We start from the raw sequence: 14,070 nt of genomic DNA on the forward strand, positions 1-14,070 counted from the left end.
GAGGATGAACATTGTTCTATATGCTTTAACAAGTGTTTTATCCAGCAGATTACTAGCTCTACCGCACAGTGCCTCAGTGCCGTAAGTAATAGAAGGTAATATTTTGGCCTGGGCTACCATCAAGAGTGGATACAGAGTGGGGCCCACTAATTTGGCTGAGACTCCTTTCAGAGAGAGTGCGAGAATCATCCCTTTCCTTTTGATCTCCTGTTGCTGGCGGCTGACTAGACCTTCTTTGTCTATGTATATACCCAGATACTTGTAAGCCTCTGCTGACTCAACATGTTTATTACCCAAGAGCCAATGGTAGGGCTTTTTTCGTTTCTTGTTAATTGTCATGGTCCTTGTTTTATTTAAGTTTATTGAGAGACAAGTTTCTTCAGCATAGACCTTTAGGCAATTCAGGAGATGTTGCGGGCCCACTGCTGTGTAGCTGAGTAGGACAACGTGGTCCGCGTAGAGTAGATTAGATAGTGGGGAACCCCCTAATCACGGTGCGCGCAAGTTGCAGTTGTTAAGTGCCAGGGTTAAGTCATGAATAGGTTGAATAACATGGGGGCCAGCACGCAACCCTGTTTCAGCCCTTTCGATGTTTGAATTTTCCTTGAGAGATGCGTTCCTGAGCCCAATTTTATTTGAACCCAGGTGTTGGAATGTAGGAGCATGATCAATGATAGAAGATTGTTGGGAATGCCCCATCTGGCTAGCTTCGACCATAGTTTGTCAAACGCGGCACTATAATAAATAAAACAGGCATGGAGCTGCATGTGCTTGGTTTTTGCCATGTCCATTAGCATTGACATTGCCATGATGTTAGTTATTGTGCCGGTGCATTTTCAGAATCCTGTCTGGTAAAGCGGGATTATTATTATTTTTTCTGCCCAAGTTGTCAATTCCCCTAGCAATGTACCCGCAAAATATTTGGCTTCATTATCCATCAGGGCTACTAATCGATAATTGCCTGGTAAATGCTTGCTGCCCGTTTTATGGATTGGCACGATTATCGACCCTCTCCAAGAGTCTGGAATTATGCCCCGATGTCGTACTTCAAGAAATAGTGAATGCAGTATTTTTGCCCAGTGCTCCGGTTTTTCCTTGAACAGTGCTGGTGGAATACCATTCGGCCCTGGTGCTCCCTCCTTTTTTCCCTTCTTGATCTGTTTTTTAATTAAGAGCTGTTCATTGGCGGGTGATGTGTATTGCTGTATAGCTTATCTCCAGCAGATTGAGATGTGCTGATTGCCTTTAAGCATGAACCAGCTTCAGGGTTTGTGGGAGGGAAGCTGGCGCTTTTCCTACTACAGTCGATGGTATCAACTTCATGCTCTGCTGTTTTGGTCTTCCAGTCTTCCAGAGGCAGTGAAACTTTGGCCGTTAAAGTGGGACTTTAGCTAGTTTGCCCATGTTTCTTGTAGTATGTAGGAGGTGAGGCCCACATGTTTCGAGTGTGTTATCTTATTTACTGTTTTCCAGAATCTATCACTGGTATTGTGCTTGATGTTATGCAAGAGTTTGACCCAGAGGTCCTGTTCATTGTTGTTGTTAATATTCCATTTCAGCCTCTTTAATTTGGTCTTATGACTGTTGTATGTCTCTAACTATACATGTATCTTCACAGGTTTTAAGCATCTGAAGATGGTACACCTATAAAACACAGGTATATAATTGTATTTGTATGCTTCTTTTATGCTTCTTTTATGTATGTAACATATTTTATGTAACAAAAGGCACAGACACAAGCATGCATGCTTTCAGGAATATGGTGAGACATGCATAGGGTTGGTGATTTATATTTGGCTAAGCCCAACACTCTTAGTAGTCGCTGAATTGTGAAGCTGCAAGAGAAAAATGTTGTTCAAGACATGTTGGTAGATGTATTAGAGATTAGGCTATTTTGTATGAGTAAGTGGAAAGGTATAATTGGAGTATGTTGTATATTTGTAGGTGTTTGCTTTGAAAGGGAAGTGCAGTTTTTCAAGTTTAAAGGTCTGCATGGTCCTGTGACTGAGGTATGTGTCTACTTTCAGACGTATTCACATGTTTTATGCACCTGAAGATGCTACAAGTGTGCAGTACAGGTACACAAGTATGTGCATTTGTTTATGTATAATGCTTCCAATAAAAGGTAGAGATTAATGGATGCATGTTTTCAGGAATATTGTGAGACTTCGAACAGTAACATTGCAAAGATTGCTGTTTTGAATTTCTGGAGTTCTCTTGCTTCTTTGTTAACTTCTTTTGCCCCTTTCTGCACCTCTGTTTCTTCTTTCTGCACTTCTCTTGTTTCTTTCTGCACCTCTTTTGCTTCATTCTGCAGCCCTCTTTTTCAATTTTGCACCTCTTTTGCCTCTTTCCACACTTCTATTGCATGTTTCTACACTTCTCTCCCATCTTTTTGCACCTCACTTTTCTTTCGGCGCATCTCGTGATTCTCTTCTCTTGCTTCTTTAAGCATCTCTGTTGCCTCTTTATGCACCTGTCTTTCTTCTTTTTGCACCCCTCTTCCCTTTTTGTGCCCCCATCTTCCCTGTTTTGTCCTTCTCTTGCCTCTTTTTGCATCTTTCTTCTTCTTTGTGCAGTTCTCTTGCATGATTGTGCACCTCTGTTGTTTAGTTGTGCACCCCTATTGTCTCTTTATGAACCTGTGTTGAATATTTCTGTATTTCTTACATTTTTTAGTAGCTGTGTAGTTCTTTGTGTATGGCTTCTCTGAGTTTTAAAACTTTTTCTGTCCTTTTCTTTCACTTTCAGCATTTTTTTCCTCTTTCTGCAGTTCTCTTGCTTGTTTCTATACTTTTGCTTTTTTACTTGTAATAAAGAAAATCGCAATGTCATTGTAAGTGATTGCTCAGTATTTTATATGAATATTGATATGTAATTAATATAAAATTGTTAATTCATGTAACAAACTGTTGAAACGTTTTTGTTTTTTAGAAAATTATTTTCTTTGGATCACAAATTGAAGATGGCAAGAAAACATGAAAAGAGAAAACAACAAAAAAACAGATCTACTTAAAGTAAAAAGAGTGTATTAGAAAATGATCAAAATGTTCCTAAGGATAACGTCTGTTCTGTTGAGAGCACTAAGCAGTTTCTTAGAACAGTTGTAGAGAGAATAAAGAAAGATAATAATAATGAAAGGAAAAAGAAAAGTTTTACAACAAAGCACAAGAAGAGGAAGATTTTTAATGGCAAAAAATATTAGTTTTTGGAAAAGCAACACATGTTATAAGAAGACAAAAACAATATAAAGAAATACGTATAAGAATGTTTTCAACATTAAGGGTGGGCGTAGTTCGCGAATTAGCGCTAAGCGAAGCTACGCGAAGCTACGCGATGTGCACTTCGCACTACGCGAACTTCACGTAGCACTACGCGAGCTGGGTAGTAGCATGTTCGCACTGTGCAAGATGCGTTTTCAATGATTGCACAGTACGGACAAGCATCCGGCACTGTGCAAGCATTGAAAACGGCATCTTGCACAGTGCGAGCTGTAGTTTTCTGCTGCTCGAGTAGGTTATTACTCGAGCGGCAGCTTTCTCAACGCGAGCAGGTAGTTTCTCATTGAGAGCGGTCGCGAGCATGCGCAACCACTCACAATGAGAAACCTGACCTCCTCGGGTTGAGAATCTCGCCGGGATGTCATTTTGCTTGCTCGTGGTCGCGAACATGACGTTCAGGACCGCGAAAAAGCAAAAAATGACCGCTGCACTACGCTACGCTGCACTACGCATGTTCGCACTGTGCTACGTGCAGCTCGCGTAGTGCGAAATTGCGAAAACTTTGCAAACTCCGCGAGCGTAGCGTAGTGCTTCGCCCAGGGTTATTCAACATGTATTAAAACATTGTAAAAAGAATAAAAGAAAATCAGCAGCATATAGGAAGAAGCAACACATTGAAAGTGTAGTAGATACTGCTTTTGAATTAAAAAGAAAATTAATATTAATATTGAAGAGAATGAGAACATTGGATAAAACAATTATGTTTATGAAAGAGCAAACCTTTACTGGTGAATGGAAGCACACTTCTAGTACTGAACCTTTCTTTAAAGAAGAAAGCTACTTTTAATAGAACACATTAGTACATGCACTTGATACTTGTGGTCGATACTATGAGATTAAAGATGATTGTCCCATTCCAAAAGAAAAAATGATTGTTAGGTGTGTGGAAGAAGTAATAGCTGAAGAAGTTCAAAGAAAGCATACACAAGCTCCGGTAAATACGTGAGATTGTTTGCAATATTTGCAGTATTCGACAGGAATCTAATGACATATTGCGAATATGATTAAGAGTATGCAAAAAAAGTCTTAAACAGAAGATTAAGATGTTGAAAGGACTGGATCCATGTAAAATAAGAAAATATACTAAGTTGCAGGGTCATTCTCTGGCTTGTCTTTCAAGAAAAGTGTGTAAAAGTACTTTTCATCATTTAAGAATGTTAGCAATACACCGCCAGAAAAGTGGAAGTTAATAAGGAGGCTCTACTGTGCAAAAACTCCTGCATTATGTTTAAGTAAAATTAACACAGCTCTTTCGCACGATTCGGTATCAGATGTACAACACATGTTTGTATTTTTTGGCGACGTACTCATTATAGAAGTCAACCTAGGAATGTTGATTTATATTTAGAAATTGAAAATGAAAATAATGATACAAGGCAAACATTTGGTGCTTATTTGTTGGTAGAAGGTCAGTTTGAGTTGGCTGCTGATCAAGTTATTTGTAAATATTGTTACAACAAATTACAAGAGAACAATATACCGGCTAGAGCAGTACATGACAACTTTGAGTTGGTAGCCATTCCTTAGGAACTAGCAGTTTTAAATGCATATGAGTCCATTCTTATTCACTCTGTACACCTATTTCAAGCCATAATTCGTATGGAGCCTAAAACAGGTAAGCTGCCACAAACAGATTTACAAAGAGGTCTGAAACGAAGAGTTGTATACTTACCTTTTGATTTTAAGAAAAAATTGAAACTGTTGTGGTAGACAGGGAGGAAAATGAGTAGGGGTGGGCAGAATTTGCGAAGTCGTGCTACGCAAAGCTCTGCGAAACGGAAAAAAAAACTCTGTGAGCAGCCGCAGAGATCGGTGAACACGCGCAATTGCTTGTTCCACACGTTTGCAATGCTTTTTTCCTGTTCGTGAACGTTGTTTGCGTGCTCGGGGGAAATATCTTGCAAACACTCATTTTGAAAGTACCAACAAGCCAAAAATTCCGCAAATCCGCGGATCGCGGAATTTGTGGCATTTCTGCATTCTCCGTGGAACGCAAAATTACCCAAATTCCACACGTGAATCCATGCTGTAGCGCCCATTATATTTTCACCTCGCCTCGCATCACTAATGAGATGCGAGGTAGGGAATCCCATGTGAAATACAACAACATTAATTGCTAACAGAGGTTCTCCCTATCAGCAAGGGAATCACTAACCGGCCTAGGGATATTAAAACTAGCGCTAACCGGCTGTATCGCAGGTTTCTTATGCCTGCTAACTTTCTGACTGGGCCATGTTTATCATGGGAGGTGGATTATTGTGCTGAGTCCACATCTCCCTATCAGCAATGTTGTTTTCTAACTCTCTTTTTTATTGCAGGTAATCAATAAAGGTTTTCAATAAATCCCGTTCCTGAAAAAAGGTGTGCATGACAACAGTCAAAGGTTGGTTTCCAGAAAACTGCCATTGCCTGGATTTCTATCGCCCTGGCGATGCTCATTGCTGATAGTGCGCTGACCGGGCGATAGAATCCGGCGATAGACGGTGTTAGGATTCCACACACTAAAAGCGGCCAGCGATAATTATCGCTGCCTCTTGGTGATATGCCCCTCTGTTCCTTAGATCATGTAAATGTATTTTAACCATAGGTTTCAAAGTATGATGTCATTTATCTACAATAACATTTTTTCTCCTCTTGTAGAAGTTACTGATTTCTTTTGGCGAAAAGAGGACAAAGCCATAGGGCCTCCTCTTATACACATGATATTAAGGATTGAGAATGCTCCAAAATTTGGAACTGATGCTCATGAAACTGCTCTGAGTATGGTACATGTGCCATTACAAGGAAAGGAGGAGAAAAGAGCTTGAGACAACAAGGTTTACAGTTTCAAATTCATCGATGTGGAAAATACTATTGACTAAAATACAAGTGTAAAGGGAAATTTTATAAAATTTTCATTTTTGATTCCCACGTCCAATAAGTTCTAAAGAAAGAGTAAATCGTTTTTTGATAGCTGAAAGGCATACAATAACTTGGAAATCTCTGAAGAATACATAAAACCTAAAAAAAACTGAAGATTCAAAGTATATCAATGACTACAATCCAAGTTATTTTGAAAATGTGGAATTTAAATATGAATATTCAATATTTTGCAGATAAATCAATTGATGTTGTTCGCTACGTCACATCATATACGTCACATCATATATAACCAAATCTGAAAATACAGAGATTAAATAAATGTAGAAAGATTTTTCACAAGAGAAGAGTCTTTTGCAAGAAAGTGTACAGCTTTAGCTTGAAAATGCTTTCCCATTTTGAGATTGCATACTATGAATGTACGGATCACTTGAGCTCTGCCAGTTTACATTCAAAGTCAAGAGTACTCAATCGTGTAAGTTTAGGTCTTGCCTCCACACAAAATAGAGTATTGAAATCTTTACAAGGAATCAAATACTTAGCACTGAATGAACCAGAATGTACAGATATTGTTAAAACTAATATGTTGGATACATACTATCCCAAAAGAAGTCCACTTCAATAGTACAGTTCTAAAAGAAAAGTTTCAGACAATATTAAAGAAGGACAATATGCAGTAATTGGATGTGACAGATGTTTCCTAAAACATGCCAAAGGAAATCTTATTAACAACAAAAAACTCAGTTGCGTAAGTCCAGATAAGAGGGAATTTTTCCATTCAGCACTTCTGCAACTGTTCAAGCCTTGGCGTAGTGAATGGAATTACTTGAGATTTTGACTGCTATGAAGATTAGTTTATTGCAAATAAAGATAGCATTCAATGCACAATTTTCTCTGCATATCTACAAATGTTAAATGATGAGATTGAACAAGAAAGTAATATTGCAGCTGAAATAGATAGAGGCAGTTCTCAAGATAGTCAAAGTTCTGCTCCACCAAGTCAAGATCCACTGGGACAACCAATTATTGAAAATGTAGCAGAAATATCCATGAATGAAGTAGAAATTGCAATACAACAAGCACAACATGATATTTTTCTGTTAGAAAATGCACAAGGACAACTAAATGTTGAATAAAAAGAAATATACCTATAAGTAGAGACACAACAGATACAACATGGTTTTCTGCGTGATAAAAAAGAATGGCAATGTTTATCATGTAAACCTATTCTAATGTACAACAGTGGTAAAGCTGGAACAGGGAAAAGTTTCTTAGTTAAAGTTTAGACCAGTTATCTACACAAAACTACAGAATCACATTTATCTTGTGTTGTAACAGCTCCAACTGGATTAGCAGCACACAACAATAAGGGGATTCCTTTACATAGATTACTTATGCTACAGCTGAACATGATATTTAATTGAAATATCAGAAGCTGTCTGGAGAAGCTTGTTAAGAAGTGTCATAAATACTGAAGAAAATGAAACTTTTAAACATTGATGAGGTGAGCATGGTCTCAAACGTAATGCTTTGTTTTGTAAGCTTTAGAATGCAACAGTTTTTAAAAACAGATTATGATGTTCTGTTTGGAGAAAAACATTTAATTGTATTTGGGGATCTACTAAAACTAACTCCTGTAAAAGGACAACCTGTTTTTAAGACACTTGTCCATGAAACCACTAGGAAATCTTTAGAAAGTATTGGAAATGTGAACATTTGGTTACATTTTGAATATAAAGACGTTATTAGGAATATGCTACAAGCAAGTGAAGAAGATTATGGAAATTTTCTTCAAGATATTATAATTGGTGTATTGAGGAAACATGGTAAATGAGCTTTAGAAAGTCAGCCACTAAGGAACTTATTTACAATATGTCAAACAGATGTATGACGATTCATCGCAAACTAAAACAAAGCGTGCTTTTACAACACAGTTTTTAATTCGCATGTACAGTCACAACGCATGTCTTCACATCGCATGGCATTAGTTCGCATTTCCTTTGATATGCATACTAAATGCCATTACAACGGACCCAAGTTTCCTGCATGTATTTAAAACGCAAAATATCCCCCAAACACTAACACACTACCCTACATAACACACAGTCCACAGTAATACCATACAGTAAAAAACAGTAAAGCACTCAAAACACAACCCTACCCCTACGCACAGTCTGTCCCCTTTGCATGAAACACTACCATACCGGACCTGCTTACACAACCCTAACCATACACTACAACCCCCTGACACTACCCTAAGCCCTAAAGCCTTAAACACTAGATTACACTACAACCCCCTGAGACTACCCTAAATCATGAAACACTAGCATATACTACAACCCCCGACACTACAAAAAGCGCTAAGCCCTAAATCCTAAAATACTTGCATACACTACAACCCCCTGACACTACCCTAAGCCCTAAAGCCTAAAACACTAAATTACATTACAACCCCCTGACCCTATACCCCAAATCCTAAAACAGTAGCATACACTACAAGCCCCTGACACTACACTAAGCCCTAAAGCCTAACATACCTGCATACACTACAACCCCCTGACACTACCCTAAGCCCTATATCCTAAAGTACTAGATTACACTACAACCCCCTGAGACTACCCTAAGCCCTAAAGCCTACACTACTACCGCCTGGGACTACCCTAAACCCTAATCCCCCTTACCTCTCTCACCTCGTGGTCGTCTCTGCTCCTGTTTCCTGTGTTCCGTTCCCGTTCCCAGCATCGCCGTCTCTGCTCCAACGCCATTATATCACATGTGTTTTAAATGCTCATGCGATGTAATGGCCTGCGTCGTAATATGTATGCGTTGTTACGTCGCATGCGTAGTAACAGCCATGTTGTAGTGGCTGTTTCCCCCAGGTACATACCATAACTCAGAAGACATTACTCTTGCACTCAAGCATTCACTCTGGCACTACTCATGCACTCGCCCATTCTCTCAGTCCCTACCCATGCACTCATTCAGTGACCCAGCCATTAGCCTTGCACTCATACTTTTACTCAGGCACTTCCTATCCACTCATGCAATCACCCAGGCACTACATATGTACTCATACAATAACTATGGGGCCAAATCACCAAACTAATCTGAGATAAAACCCTGAACTTACTACTTTTGGTATTCACAAAAGGCATTTAGTAGTAGTAAAGTTAGGATTCTGTGATATGAAATGTTGTAAAGAAGCTTTAGAATGTCATCCGTGCAAGTCTGGTCAGTAATAGAAAGCAGAGGGAAGGGTGACATACCTCAGGTCAGTAATAGAATTCAGAAGGAAGGGTGATGTACCACAGATCAGATTCAGGAAAACTCCAGAAAAAGAGGCGAACTCCACCAACTGCATGCTCATACACTGCCGATCAGCCGCTAATCATGCCACAGAGCTAACAGAATCCATCCTCACCCATGACATAGACATAGCCTTCATCACAAGACTTGGCTAAACAAATTCTTGCCCCCAATCATGGACACTCTTGTACCTCTAGTCTTTACAATCATCAACAAAGATCGAAAAGATCAACGTGGCGCGGGTATAGCAATCATTCACAACAACAACTTGTCCATTAAGGAAATCGACACCTTTAACTACAACACCTTTGAATGCCTATCCACCAAAATTAACACAAGCAACAACAAGACACTCCATTCCCATCTCCTATATCATCCCCCAGGCAACACTATCTTATTAACGGAACATCTCTCAGACCTGATTGAGCATTGCTCACTCCGAGACTCCAACAACCTAATTCTGGGAGACCTGAACCTGCACTGGAATGAAAAAAACAACGCGCTAATCCAAAACCTGAATGAGCTGCTACACAACAACAATCTTACCCAGCCCTGTTCGGAAGCAACACATAACAAAGGAGCGATCCTTGATGTCATCATCGCCTAACGCCACACAATCACAATTGATCACATTCTGCCCGTTGATTGGTCTGACCACCAACTAATCCTATTCAACATCACTCAACCAATGACATATCAACCTCCCACCCAAGACCCCCCCAAATGGACATGAAATCTTACACAGATCTCCATGGCCGACCTGGAGGAAAAGGTGATCTCACTCCTGCCTACTCCCACAGACGATCTCTCCACAACAGAACTCAGCTGTCACTATAATTCTACTATGACTGCCATCCTAGATGAATTATCCCCTCTGAAATAAATAAAAATACAGAAACATTCCATCAAGATCCTGGTTCAACTCGGACATCAACGCCAAAAGAAGACAACTAAGAACTACATAACGACTATGGAGGAACAACCCTTCAACCAGCCTCCATGAGCAACTCAAAGCTACCTGATGAAAATACAAAAAACACATCAATAACGAAAAAAACACCTTCTTCTGCACCATCCTGGAGAACGCTAAAAACTATTCAACACCATCAGGCAACAAACGTCCAAGCTCTCCACTATCTCAGGTCTGGCCTCCAAAGACCTGTGCAACAACTTCACCAACTTCTTTGAAGATAAAGTCACCAAGTTTGAGCATTCACTAGACATCAACCTTAATCCCTCCTGCACAATCCCAACCCCAGAAACCGAAGCTAACACATGCATGCTCCCAGTGAAAGCCTGGAAATCCTTCACCCCCATACCTGAAGATGAGATTCTTAAACTGATCTCCACCTCCAAACCCGCCTCTCACACACTCGATCCTATACCCACCCAACTGACCAAAAAGCTACAACTGTCCCTAGCTCCATTATGGCGCAAGATCATAAACAGCTCCTTGAGAACCGGCGTCCTAACTGACTGCCTCAAAGTCGCCAAGTCATGCCACTACTGAAAAATCCTGGCCTGGACCCCAACGATCTGAACTATTTCAGACCCGTCTCCAATCACCCCCTCCTATCAAAAGTCCTCAAAAAGTAAGTTCTACTTCAACTGACTCAGCACATTGACAACATCAACCTCATAGATCCCTACCAACCAGGCGTCAGAAAAGGCTGTAGCACAGAGACCGTGACCCTCAACATTGTGGATGACATCTACTAGTCTCGATATATGAACCAATGTTGCCTACTCCTCCTCCTGGACTTATCAGCATCCTTCGACATGGTTGATCACAAGCTACTCATCGAGGCTCTATAAGACAAGGTGGGTGCAGATGAGGTGGTCCTACACTGGTTCTCCTCCTTCTTACACAACCGCTCCCAAAGGACAAAATCAAAACCTTCACATCCGACCTACACCCCGTCAGAAGAGGAATCCCCCAAGGATCAGTTCTCACTCCTAAACTGTTAAACATATATATGGAGCCCCTCACCTCCCTCCTTAAAAAAGCAAGCATCCCCTTCCACCTATATGCAGACGGCACCCACATCAATCTGAAAACTTCCTCCATGAAGATATTCAGAGACTAAATAACACTCTCAAATAAGTCCAACACTTGCTATCCATCAATTCATTATCTCAAACTCAACCAAGATAAAACCGAAATACTCCTCATCTCCAACAAAGAAGAAAACCTTCAAATCATGGAATGGCTAAAAGCAATAGATGCCCTCAACAGTAATCTAACTCTGGCCAACTCTGTAAAATCATTAGGAATCAGCTTAGACCCTAAACGTGACATGGAGGAACACATCAAGAACTCTGCAAGGAGTGCTTTCCTCAATCTTAAGCTTCTCAACAAAATAAACCCTTCATCCCGCCCACAGACCTCTAACAAGCCACTCAATCACCGGTGATATTGAGACTTGACTATGGAAATGTAATCCTCACGGGACAACGAAATCCAACCTGGCCCCCCTCGAAACTACTCTCAATGGAGCAGCCAGAATGGTCACCGGAGTCAAGAAATTCGATTACATCTCACCCGCACTCAGTGAACTAAAATGGCTCCCAGTAGAAATGTGTGCTAGCTTCAGAACTGCCTGCCTCATGCACAAAGCCCTGCACACAGGGAAACCTGAATACCTGGCCTCCAAACTCAAAAAGGCCGGATAGACTAGGAACCTCAGGAGCTCCAACTTCCTACTTCTCATCCCTATTAAAACACGCAAACAAAAAAACACTACATGATCCTTCACTGGAAACGCACCAAAAATCTGGAACTCCATCCCAGCAGATATTAGGACTATCCCGTCCTTTGAAAAATTAAAAAAAACTCCTAAAAGACCTCCTCCTTAACCGTGCCTTCCCGAAACAATAACCATCACTGTAGCGCATGCTCTCCATACTTCCATGACACTTTGTCACTAAGACCTACCTCCTCCAAATGCTCCAACTCCTCTCCTCGTTCTCCCCTTATTCCTCCCAAGACTATATGCACTTAGCATAGTTCCGCAGAACTTCCTTGCCTCAATGTGGCACTGCACGCTAGGTCTTCCAAATTAACATGTATACCTATGCCATATTTTGTGATTCCAGCATTATAACTGTTGTAAAGCGATCCAATACCAGCGCTTGATAAAACTCCTTAATAAATAAATAAATAAATAACGAAGGAAGGGTTACATACCTCAGATCAGTAATCGAAGTCAAAGTTAAGGATGACACACCTCAGATCAGTTAAAAGAAAGGGTTCAGTACTGCAGATCACTAGCACAAGTCAGAAGGAATAGTGGTGTGCCTCAGTTCAGTAAAAGAACGCAGAGGGATGGTTGACATACCTCAGATCAGTAATAGAAGTCAGAAGGAAAGTTTCAGTGCCGCTGATCACTAATAGAAGTCAGATGGAAGAGTGATGTGCCTCAGGTCAGTAATAGAAGTTGGAGAGAAGGGTGACATACCTCAGGTCAGTAACAGAAGTTAGACAGAAGGGTGACGTGTTTCAGGTCAGTAACAGAAAGAAGAGGGATGGGTGACATACCTCAGGTCGATGTCATGAAACAAGAACCAAGGGTAACATGTACCTTATTTAATGCTGCCACCTCAATGAGCTCCTTTGGCTCCTGGAACTGGCGGTAAAGCAAAGGAATATACTCTGCACTAGTAAGGTGGTGGTCAGCGCAAGAAAAAAAGTGAAACCAATCTAGTCTGCGTGCCTTAAACTAAAGGTGGTCATATTTGGCAGAGTACCACTACATGTACCTCTGCACAATTGATCCAAACATCTGTGAAATCTGCTCCATCTCACCAAAATAAATAAAACAGTAACCTCACATTGATAAAAGAACTTGTAACTCTATTATTAAATGCTAAAATGCATATATTATTCTCACAAAAGTGAAAATGTAAATATAGCAAGCAGTGAGAGAGGTGAGGATTTTAATGTCCTCACTAACCTGGGGAGAGAACCAAGCAGATTGCTTGAACACAAAGAGCACATCATGCTGAACGATTGGTGGTGGTCCCATCCTCCTACGACCACCCCAAGCACAATTATGGGCAAAAAATACAATTCCAACCAAAGGCCCTGAAAAGCATTATTGGACAATATTCTAGGGTGCAGTGAATATTATAGTATCCAATATGAAAACATTCCTCAAGGGGCAGGCTCTTGGGCTCAGCTATGAGCTAATACTATAATATTCACTAAACTCTAAAATCTCGCCCCATAATGCTTTGCTTGGCCTTTGGTTGGCATTGTATCTTTGCCCATAACTGTGCTTGGGGTGGTCCTAGGAGGATGGGACCTCCACAATCAATGAGCATGATATGCTCTTTGTGTTCAAGGCACCTGCTTGTGCCTCCCCCTAGGTTAGGGAGGACCCCAAAATAATCACCTCTTCATTGACTGATATTTCAAAGCTAATTTTTTAAGTTGGTTATATGCTTTGTAGCATGTAAATGTAAATGTAAATGTAAATGTATAGGCATTTATATAGCGCACTACTTACCCGTAGGGTCCCAAGGCGCTTCGACCGCTGCGAAACCCTTCCTGGCTTCCCTGAGAGATGGTCCCTTAATGGGTATCTCCAGGGTGAGACCAGGCATCCCCGGCGGTCTGGTGGGG

Source organism: Lissotriton vulgaris, chromosome 1_2, assembly GCF_964263255.1.
Source record: "Lissotriton vulgaris chromosome 1_2, aLisVul1.2, whole genome shotgun sequence".
Lineage (NCBI taxonomy): Eukaryota > Metazoa > Chordata > Amphibia > Caudata > Salamandridae > Lissotriton > Lissotriton vulgaris.